General features: G+C 39.9%; 1 long non-coding RNA gene across 1 annotated transcript; it reads left to right on the top strand.

Annotated features, from left to right (window-relative positions):
- The first annotated feature begins 2,451 nt into the window (after positions 1 to 2,451).
- Positions 2,452 to 8,983, top strand: LOC121814193. Its single transcript, XR_006054182.1, has 6 exons — positions 2,452 to 3,965; positions 7,118 to 7,142; positions 7,245 to 7,262; positions 7,517 to 7,584; positions 8,713 to 8,849; positions 8,937 to 8,983. It is a non-coding gene; the product is annotated as an uncharacterized LOC121814193 (long non-coding RNA).
- The last annotated feature ends 2,983 nt before the right edge of the window (positions 8,984 to 11,966 follow it).

The raw sequence follows: 11,966 nt of genomic DNA, 5'->3' as shown, positions 1-11,966 counted from the left end.
ATATATATCGTTATCGACTGAAATGAAAAAAACATATCGTGATCTGAAAAAATCTTATATCGCCCAGCTCTAGGATGACGATATAAAAACGTCTATCGTTTCCTATTACGCTATCATTTGTTTCGTGGTGTCGTAAAATAAACTGTTTACAGGGGAAAAAAAAAATTTCATCATTTTGATGGTCACTGTAGTGGCTATATTAATTTGTTAAAGTTCTCTCTTTCTCTTATATTTAGCAAAAAACAGCCGTCAGGTGCTAAAAAATAAACCTTAGACTCAAACTTTGAAAGAAAATGGTGGCCGTTACAACTTGTGTCTACAAAGGTATACTTTAATCCATCAGTTAAAACACTCGACTCCAGGTAAAGGACGCCCAGCTGGAAAAACTTCACGCAAGTAGAGTTGCCCGAGATTCACAGAATTTTACAGAAAATATTACATTTTTGTGATTTTTATATCGTTGTCAAGGAGTTGTTGGATGTATTTGATAACATTATTAGAAAGCGCTGCATACTTTTTAATTGCAGACAATATGCAATTGTATCATATTCAGATGACAACCAATTATATTTTTCTGAATCCTGATGGCACAAAGTCATTAATGTACAGGTATATCTTAAGGAAGAAATGTTTTTCCTCTGAAGTTGAGACTTGTACATGGCTCTGAAAATACTAGAAATGTGCTATGTAACCAGTTACTTTAGATGGCATGACATTGGCCTCTTGATCAGAATTCTTGATCATTTTTTATCACAATATGTTCTTCAATGTGAATCTTAAACAAATGTATAGGACTGGGTTGTTGTATTTATTATCAGGCTGGTCTAAAACAGCCCCTTTGTTAAGATTGAATTAGGTGATTGTTGTCAGGATAAGGAATGTTATTTTACTGTCACTGTTATCATTCACGTGTACTGTCATTATTTCATCATTACTTCATTAGTCTGCATCACTTATCATCAGTTTATCATCGATATTATCATGTATCATTTATCATTTAGTAAATCTGCTAACGGTGTGGTTACTGAATACTCTTGTATTAACACGGAGAATAAAACACATTCTAGAAAGCACCAGCATGGCTGTAGGTCCAGGCAGTCCGCAGTCGGATAAGGACACCGAACTTTCGTTGGCCTGGACCTACAATCTCACAAAACTGCACACTCGTCTACACAATTGGTTATGTTCCCAGATACTGATGATGGAAAACATCTGGTTTCAAGCCTCGGAAAGGGTTGTTGTTCTGAGAAGAGTTCCAGGAATTGTCCTGACATCATAATGGCTATAAAGCTTTCTGTAACGGGCAGAGAGACGAAGACTGGCTTCCCACACTGTACAGAGTGTGTGTGTTTAATAAATCACTTTTTTGACACCTCCTAGGACTCTGTCTGCGCTTATTTTTCCTTCCAAATGAAAAGAACCTTACATTGTGGAACTGTAGATGGTATCATATTGCTAGCATGCCCCTGTGTTAGTACAGCAGAAAATGGTTATAGAATAGAAGCAGCATAACAGGAAAGGGTGCAGAAAGGCAGCATTAACTGCTGTCTGACACATCGTGATAAGTATAGGCAAAAGCAGAACTGCGTAAGGAGCTTGACACGCTTAAAGACCCCACATATAACCACCCACACTCATAGAGAATGAGGATGTGCGCAAAGAAAGGGAGACAGAGATGATGGGCAGAACCATAAAAGGAGAGGTGAATCGATGTGTAAGACTGTAAAAGGAAAAGATAAGAATGTTAAATGAGGAACGAGATGTTTTGATCGAAACTGTCCTGAATAACAGGAAAAGTAGGCGCTGAATGAGAAACCAAAAAAAAGTATAAATGTAACAGACTGAGGAAGTGCCTTTCAGATCTGCTGGAGACTTGTGGAAAAATGACAGTGCGCCTTATGGTTCTGGTCATGCTTAGTGACCTCAAACCGATTTTATGTGGTACACGGCGCTCAAAAATCTGTCAGATATTTTAGTACGGCTTTGGTAAGCTACGAAGCCGCACTGCTTGATGGATTGTCAAAGCATTACAGCTTCCGTAGTCAGGAGCCGCGAAGTAACCGGGGTCCAAACTCGGCTTCAGGTCCTAAAGTCAAACGAACACTGTGGCATCGCTGAGCGTTAAAAAATGTCTAAATGCCTTCGTCTTTAATAAAATGATCAGTGTTGCTACTTTACCAGGTGTAACAATTAAGTTTAACATCCAGGCATCCATGAAAACAGAATTTATTAATTTTTACGGAGTTAGAAGTTAGCAGGAAGTTAGCTCGCTAGTTTCTACTAAACATGACATACCATGTTCTGAGTAAGGGATTTCAGTATAAATTAAAACGTACAGCTCTGCTGTCTCTCCCAACATAAATGAAGACGGGAAACAAACAGCAGTGACGTTTGTGGGGTTACTGAAGTTGGGATAACTAGTATATAATGATGTGCTATGTTATCGCTAGCGACACAGCTATGTTAGCATAACATAAACGCAGTGAAGCTGGAGGATGAATGCTAACTTTTTTCCCACACGATAAATGTTTATGTGAGGGTTCCTGATGGTTTAATGAATCAATAGTACAGAAGTAGAAGAAGCAAGATGGTCAATATGATCATCCAATTGCCGAACCCTATCTATCGTCGATCATTTTTACAAGGGCGATTTATTTATTCTTTTTATATTTGCCCATGAGTAAGTTTGCTAATAATGTTGTTTGAAGCTAACCGAAGCAACCATCACAAATTAATAATAGCACTGTTTTAACGGCACCCTCCTTCAGCTGTGAGCAAACGCACCCTCCTCAGAGGGCGCACAAATGCAGCAGCGATTCATTTACTCAAACTCATAACAGAAAGAAAGGCAGGAGCCTATGGCCACAAAAAAACAAAAACATTTTATTTTAATAAAAAACCACAATGGTGGTGAGGGAAACGAAGAGAAACTGGCTTCAGTGACCATTCCAGTGTTTCTGTCTTACAAACTTGACCAAACAACAAATACAAAATTAAACAAAAAGTAACTTCAAAATCAAATCTCTCTTCCAGCGAAAATAAAATAAAGTCTCCAATGTAAAGTTATGTTTGGTTTCTGTAATCTGCCTAACATAGCAGCAAGTGTTATAAATGTTCATGAGTGTAAACAATAAAAGCAGCCTACAGAGGGAAGGAAGTTTAAGTGGGTTGGAGGCAACTACTTCCCTCTCGCGAGTGGAAAGTTGAGCTCTGTGTGATCTCGTTCCTGAGTGGATTTCTGTTTATCCAGCAGTATCAGAGGTGAAACTCTGACACTGGTGTCACCTCGACACTACCTCTGTAAAAAGTGAAAAACCTGTTGATCTAGAATGTATCATGGCATTTAAATACACATCTAAATGGATGTTGTTTAGGGAGTCTACATAGCAGTTTCCAAGGATCCTTTTTTCATTTTACATTGCCTGCATGGTTCAGGCTATAAGGGTAGCACACATTGCTCCACAGTGGCATGGCTACAATTTTAAGTGGCAATATTGTTTTAAATCATTATACCGAACTTAGATTGCACATTGGGGGAAAAGAGAGAACTTTGAATGTGTGCTGATATGGCTTTGGTCATGGGCCTTATGTTTGTTAAATCCTAAATAACCTGTGTAGAAGATAATTTTGTTATATACTAAGATGCAGCTTTCTTTGTCCCGTATCTGTGTTAATCCCTCGACCCCTACATGTAGAGGAAGTTCTGGCTTGCAGGATCTTCACAATTAAGGCAGTATCTTGCTTCCTGTCTCTGGAGAAGAGAATACTTGTTTAAAATGACTGGATTTCTGCCTGGCAACAGTGTAAAGCACTAGATTTCCATAACATCTGCCAAACTCTCAGCTGTGTAGCAAAAACCTTTGACTAATGCATCTTTTGTTTTGTTTTTTCCACAGCTCTGCCTCTACAAATTTAGAAGGCTGTTTGATTACAAGAAGCACATGTTTTCAGATGTACATCTCCAGGTGGGCATTAGATTTAATATACTTTTTTTTTTTAATCTATTTATTATGTTTGGGCATGACATTCTTTCTTCAGTAATGAACATAAAAACAGCTTTATCTACAAGGTAACCTTGCATTGGCTATTGTCTCAGGGTGTTTTCCCTTTTTTGGGGGGGTGTTTTGTTTTTTGCTTTTACCCAAAGTTGCATGTAAACACACCAAACCAGTATAGAAAGGTGCTAGAGAGATACTCCCTACAGCTTATGACAAAATTTGATCCGAAGTGATTGATGGCCCTAATCATGACCTTTTGACCTCCCCCCTCCCCCCCGGAAGTGTGTAATTTGATCCCCTAAGCGTGACGAATTGCATCCGGAGAAGGGGGGGCGGGAAACCCCCGGCATCCGGAGAAGGGGGGGCGAACCCCGGAAGCGCGCCATCTGTCGCTAAGCGTGTCGAATTGCATCCTGAGAAGGGAGGGGGGAAACCTCCGGAAGCGCGCCACCTGTTGTTGGGAAAAAAAAGAAAAAAGTTTTTAGAGGGAGGAGAATAAAAGCAGAGAGGAGGTCACAATTTCTAAGACACAGACGCAAGATGGATTTCCTTCTGCAGCCCAGCAGCGCTCCTGTGTACTTGGACGGCGAAGAAATCTGCTCTCCCGAAGAAGGCTTTGAATATGACATATTCAAATACAGCATATTTACTATGGAAGGCCTCGATCCGGAGCTTATGACCCTACCGGAAATACTCCGGAAGTGTCTAGTCATTTTCAGACCTGATGCGTCATGTTCCCTAAGCATGAGGGGAGGGGTATGGTTGCTGGGGGGAGATCAGAGAGGGTTCCTGAAGCACAGCGGTGATGCAGCAGTTGACTCTGTGCTGTATAGAGAGACAGAGCGGCAGTTAGTTTTCCGCAAACTCATAGTTTGAATTCTGTTTCAATATTATGACAATTTTCTCTGTATTTATTTATTTATTTTTTAACAATAGCGGATGTAATTTTACTTTCTTAAGATGCACCGGCGCTTGTAATGGGAATAAAGAGTGACTTCCTGTAGAGAACCGTTTCTTTCAATAGTATTTTATTTTCCTATAATACAGACGCAGTAAAAAAACCTTTAAGATGATCTGCCTAGCAACAAATTGCATTTTTAGGCTACACCATAGCTTGTGATGAAAAGAAGAACTTTCTATCCGCTTGTAACCTACAGGCTGCCTATGTGTAAAAATGAATAAATATCCCTTAGTGAATACTACTTTTCCTTTTGAGAGACTGAAAAACAAACCATAATTGCCGTGACAGGCGATCTTGTTACACACACGACACACGCACAGACACACACACAGACACACACACACACACACACACACACACAAACAGACACACACACACACACACACAGACACACACACACACAGACAGACACGCTGGTGTGTGTGTGTGTGTGTGTGTGTGTGTGTGTGTGTGGCAGTCGGGAGAGTTGGGGTATCCAATTTCCTTTTTTTTGAATGCCTTCTTGTGAACGCTGTCTGTTTTCCACATTCTGCAACTGTAAAATACGACTTAGAGGCGGATATTTGTTTTACCTTATGGGCAACAGTTGTTCTTGGTAGTGACAAAACCCGTCTCCTGTTGACAAAACTCACCTCATGGTTTCTTGACTCTGAGAAAAAAACTCTTTCCCACAGAGGGGAATAAACTTATTTGAAAATGAGCTTTTTTCCACTAAGACTTATTTTATTGGGAGATGTACGAAATTATTTACCGGGTTACAAGCAATGATAATATCGGCTGTTGACTCCTCATCATTTTCTATCTATTGAGAAAACCCATTGTAAAAGTAATGAAGAAAAAAACTCTTCCGCCGTCTCACTCCTCCTTGACCCGCGGTGTGTGTGTCTGTGTGTGTGTGAAACAAGATCGACTGTCACGGCAATTATGGTTTGTTTTTCAGTCTCTCAAAAGGAAAAGTAGTATTCACTAAGGGATATTTATTCATTTTTACACATAGGCAGCCTGTAGGTTACAAGCGGATAGAAAGTTCTTCTTTTCATCACAAGCTATGGTGTAGCCTAAAAATGCAATTTGTTGCTAGGCAGATCATCTTAAAGGTTTTTTTACTGCGTCTGTATTATAGGAAAATAAAATACTATTGAAAGAAACGGTTCTCTACAGGAAGTCACTCTTTATTCCCATTACAAGCGCCGGTGCATCTTAAGAAAGTAAAATTACATCCGCTATTGTTAAAAAATAAATAAATAAATACAGAGAAAATTGTCATAATATTGAAACAGAATTCAAACTATGAGTTTGCGGAAAACTAACTGCCGCTCTGTCTCTCTATACAGCACAGAGTCAACTGCTGCATCACCGCTGTGCTTCAGGAACCCTCTCTGATCTCCCCCCAGCAACCATACCCCTCCCCTCATGCTTAGGGAACATGACGCATCAGGTCTGAAAATGACTAGACACTTCCGGAGTATTTCCGGTAGGGTCATAAGCTCCGGATCGAGGCCTTCCATAGTAAATATGCTGTATTTGAATATGTCATATTCAAAGCCTTCTTCGGGAGAGCAGATTTCTTCGCCGTCCAAGTACACAGGAGCGCTGCTGGGCTGCAGAAGGAAATCCATCTTGTGTCTGTGCCTTAGAAATTGTGACCTCCTCCTCTCTGCTTTTATTCTCCTCCCTCTAAAAACTTTTTTCTTTTTTTCCCAACAACAGGTGGCGCGCTTCCGGAGGTTTCCCCCCTCCCTTCTCAGGATGCAATTCGACACGCTTAGCGACAGATGGCGCGCTTCCGGGGTTCGCCCCCCCTTCTCCGGATGTCGGGGGGTTTCCCGCCCCCCCTTCTCCGGATGCAATTCGTCACGGTCATTACTCGCTTCCGGGGGGGAGGGGGGAGGTCAAAAGGTCATGATTAGGGCCATCAATCACTTCGGATTAAATTTTGTCATAAGCTGTATGGGAGTATCTCTCTGATGCTAACCAGCCAAAGCTAAATGACCAGTTATCAGTGCTGTTCAACTTATCTACTGTTTCACAGGAGGAGAAGGAGAATCAATTTGAGTGAGAAGATTAGTTAAATGTGGTACAGTGTAATAAGACAGTCCCCACATTTACCTAAGTAATAATAAACCATCTCTGCATGTTTCCTGTTCTTTACCCACAGAAACTGAAAGAGCTTTTCCCAAATGGTAATGCTCAGTTTTTACCTGACATTAGTGTTCATGTGAACTCTGATCTATTATACATTTTCATCTTTTCTGTTTTTCATTTTAATGTTTACCTCTTTTCAGATACGTTTCAGAATGTTGGTAAGTTTTTTTTTCTTCCTTCTTGGTGTTAAGTGTTTTTATTTTGTATTTATTGCTGTGCAATGTGTAGAGTTTTTGCACTGGAACTAGCAACTAAAGGCTTACTATGGTCCTGATGATGTGGTTGTCTGAAGTTTGTCATTTTTTTTTCTTTAAATAAGTTCTAAAAAGCAGTGTGTAGAAGGCTCCCCTATTTATTGGAAGCTTAAGGTAGTCCGTTCTTTCACTTTGACATGTCTTTTTGCTTTTTAAAGCCAAAGGTGTACCTCATATCATTTTTGTGGATCCAGAAAAAAAGAATTGCCTCAAACATCCCTTGTGGGTTAGATTTGTAATGTTTGATTGTCATTTATGCTTAGAAATATCTACTCATATATGCTTAGAGTTGTATAATCAATGTCATGTTGGTAGAGGTTTGATCCTTAATAGTCTGCAAAGACTTTGTGTGCATTCCAGAGTGTTCTGGCATTCACACCCACATCCTGGGAGCATGGGAGAGGTCGTACCTTCTCTTATTGTTTTATGGTAGGATAAACATATCTATGTCTGTTTTAGTCTAAGTGCCTTTTGTTTAGATGAACTGCTGGACTTCCAGACCAGCAGGTTTAGGGAAGTCATTTATGGACACACCACACACACACACACACACTTACACAACGCACAGGCAAGGTACTCTTTGTTTGTATGTAGACGTCATATGTTAATGAACCTATGTATATTCATGTAACCTCAATAAAAGAGCAGTGTTACGGGGGAGCGGACGAGAGCGACTGGGGTCAAGCGAAGGAACGGCGCTTGTCGTGGTTCTCTCCCTCATATATGAGTAACACAAAGAACTTTGCCTACTTGGTGTTCAATGCTTTTGCTGTGTAGTTGAATTGTCTTGAACGTTCCAGCGAATAGGTTTAAGCTACAAACCTATCACTGCTCTACAAGGTTTGATTTGTGGGTGGGTTTTGTTCGCCATTTTAGAGAGATTTTTATATGAAAGTTCATGCAAATATGTGTGAGTGTTGAGTTTTCATAAGAACTGGAGGAACCTTTTATTAATGTATTTTAATTCATGCGAGAGATATAGTAGTGTTCTCTGGGAAGGATTTTAGTTGGGAGACATCTTGGCAGAATCAGCTGATGACCAAGACACACTTGAGTGCTTATATGTGCAGCACAATATAGATTAATGTAATCTGTTACTGTCTTTTTAGCCCCTATATGGGTATTAAAAGTAAATCGTCATTGATTTTTACACTTGTTTGCCTTTCGCATTACTGTAGCAGCATTTAAGCGAGTTCAGGAACCTAAATCTTAAGTTTTATACTACTGGACAAACATAGGATTTATCACCTAGATGTAGATGAATGTGAAATTGTATTACATCAGCCTGTTTAAAACAAAAGAGCTTGTTTGATGTTTGAAGTAATCGTCCTGTTTCAAATTGACTTTCTTTCAGGCTTGTCTGCGCTGAGTCTGTGTTTCAGTCCAGAGGCGCGGACCTCTTTTTACTTGTGTCACATCTGTGGTGAGAAGAGTTTACCTAGTGATGTCTTAAGGCACTTCTTTTCTATGGACCATTACAGCAACTACATTGTGAGTACTGAACAACATAAAATATAAAGCAGGAATATTTAGTGTTTAATTTGTAAGATTAATTCAAACTTTTTGCTTTTTGATAAGAATTGCATGGATCCCAATGCAATGAGTTTCTCCTGGATCCCCAGCAAGAAAATGAAAGAGCCTGAACTCAAAAACAGAGTAAAAGAAGAAGCGTCTTTATGTGTGTGTGTGTGTGTGTGGTGTGTGTGTGTGTGTGTTTGTGTGTGTGTGTGTGTGTGTGTGTGCGCGCGCGTGTGCGTGCGTGCGGAAGTAATGTAGGAGGATTCATATACCAGATTGGAGATGGGCGATTTTAAGCGTGGAAGTAAACTTATCATGAGTGTTACGGTTTCAGATATTGAGGAGGGATGCAAAACAACACTGGTCCAGGAGGGTTGGGTCAAACAATGATTTTAATGAACGCTGTCACACAATCAGCATGGATCTCCTCCTAACAATACAGAAGCAGTTGTTTTATAGCATCGGGGTATTATTACGCCCCCTCTTGCGTCAAGCAGATACAACACATGCATAAGTTTCAAAACCACAAATGTTCTGTTGACGACTTTTGACACATTTGAAAAGAACATTTCTCCGTCTCCACGTCAGGTGCTTCCTGTAGATCTTCTTGCTCTCGCTTATCTCCTGGAACATCAGACGCACGTCATATAGTCTGTGTGTGTGTGTGTGTGTGTGTGTGTGTGTGTGTGTGTGTGTGAGAGTGTGTGTGTGAGTGTGTGTGTGTGTGTGTGTGTGTGTGTGTGTGTGTCAATAAATGCTTTAATCAAATGCCACTACTCAAAGCTTAATAAAAAGGATATAAACGAATAAAAGATAATAATGAATAACATGGCATGTATGTTTTGTAAGCGTGTAGGCAATCCTTCCGTAGCTCTAAGTCACTTACACAATAGATCGTCTGGACGAAGCTTCTGACCTTCAATTAACTGGCTGAGCTTCAACTCTTTAAGAAGCACAAACTGCAGGGTGTGTATAAAAATAGTTGTAACTGCACCTGAAATAAAGGTTAATATGTGCCTGTATGTTTAGACATCTTAATGCCGTCTTAAAGCTAGCTGTTATATTGTTAATGCTGTAGATTATATTGTAACAGTAAAATAATTTGTTCAATTCCACATGAGCTACACTCATGAGACACTTTGTTAGGTACAGCCGTTCACCCGCTGGTTAGCACAAGTATTTCTTCAGCCAATCACATGGCAGTAACTCGGTTCATTTATGCATGTAGACATGGTTAAGATGACCTGCTGAAGTTCAAACTGATCATCTGAATGAGGAGGAAAGATGATTTAAGTGACAGAACATATGGTGTGGTTGCTGGTGCCAGACTGGCTAGTTCAGATGTTTTAAAGCTGCTGATCTGCTGGGATTTTTCCACATGACCGCCTCTAGGGTTTATACAGACTTGTCCAAGAGATTTGCAGTGGCAGGGGGCTAGTTGATACTAACAAGATATGCCTAATAAAGTGTCAGTTGCTGTATATCCAGCACATAACCCTTTTGATTTCTAGTAAAAAAAAAAAAATAGGTAAATTGGTTTGTTTGTCTATAAGAAATGCAGGCTGATCACAAAAGTGTTTTTATTTTTTTTATAGCTACTGTTCAGTTCTACAGTTATATTCTGCATTTTCTCTCTGCAGATGCTGCATTTACCTGATCGTCTTATGGAAAAGCTTAAAAGCAGCACCTACTCAGAAGGTATAAGATCGATCCATGTAGTGTTTGTGTGAAGTTTTATTTAGTTTTGCACTGCTGAAAATGATCTGAATCTTCTTTGCAGTGATGCTCACTCTAGGTGAAAATGAGAAGCTTCTCAAGCTGATTCAAGGTTTGTGCACTTTTTTTTTTTTTCTCACTGATCAATCAAGTTGTGAATTCAGTCTTTTAACATCTGCTTAATTAGAATCACAACTGCTGCCATCTGCTGTTTTCAGAGGTGGTTTTTCTCAATAGAAATCATCTTCACCACAAAGTCTGTTTTGTGGCTAGTCTGACACTCTTCATGGTATCGCACATATCATGTTTAAGCCACATTACGTGGTTTGTTTTCATATTATGACTCAAAGCTTTGTCATTTATCTTGTTGTGGCACCTTTTATTTACCAAATATATATCTGTTCACGTTTACTCTTTATTACTGTCTTTCAGTCAGTGTTTAATCACTTGAATCTAATCATTTTCCCTCTTAGCTTTCAAGCCAGGGAAGATGACGATCCTGGCTTACCAGAAAGACAGCAACAGGAAGCATCCGCTTCTTGGTCAGTAACAACCGCCAAAATAACAAAGCCATATTTGTTTTCAAATAAACGCATTCATTCATTTGCTCAAGTAAAAGAATGCTCATTTTTTGGAGCACTTCAACAGCATGATTAACAATCTCTTTTTTCATCCTTGACATACCAGTGAGGCAGAGTTTGACAAACTGGTTCCCTCTCCTCTAAACTATCTGTGTCATCGTGATCTTACAGGCATGCAGCACCTCGTCGAGTGCGTTTGTGTCGGAGCAGATGAGAAGAAGCATTACCTCTGCACGCTCTGCGGCCTAACAGTCGGCGCCCACGTGATCATCAAACACGTCCTGAGCTTTGACCACATCTTTTGGTATTTTGTAAGTAGCAGTGGCATCAAAGACCATATTAATTAAGTTAATTGCTTGAGATGAGTTGTAACTTAGAGGATTTCAAATTGTACAGTTTGAGAGTTCAGCTGAGTTGTTCAGAAGGCAATCAGATGATTTGAAGTAGTCGGGCTAATGTAATGGGAAGTTAAGATTTGAGATATGAGTGGATGCGTCATCATGCAGACTTTCAAACTCTTCATCTTCAAATTAAACTACAAGACTGACTCACACTGAGCTCACACTCCTCACCTATCTCTAGCCCAAATCCTTCAAAGAGCAGCTGTCCTCGTCGCCTTTTTATTGACAACTGTTACAATACACATCACAGCAAAAGCACCCCCCCTTGGTTACAAAGACAAGGTACTGTGTGTGTGCGTGTGTCTCTGTGTGCGTGACTTCCTGCTCACCAAAAGGATCATAAAAGCAGGAATTAACATCAAACAGAATCTTCACAAGGGATGTGCGTGTGT

The sequence above is a fragment of the Haplochromis burtoni genome, unplaced genomic scaffold (genome assembly GCF_018398535.1).
Source record: "Haplochromis burtoni strain Fernald_Lab_line unplaced genomic scaffold, NCSU_Asbu1 Contig_25, whole genome shotgun sequence".
Taxonomy (NCBI): Eukaryota; Metazoa; Chordata; class Actinopteri; order Cichliformes; family Cichlidae; genus Haplochromis; species Haplochromis burtoni.
This window is presented reverse-complemented; position numbering and strand designations above follow the sequence as displayed.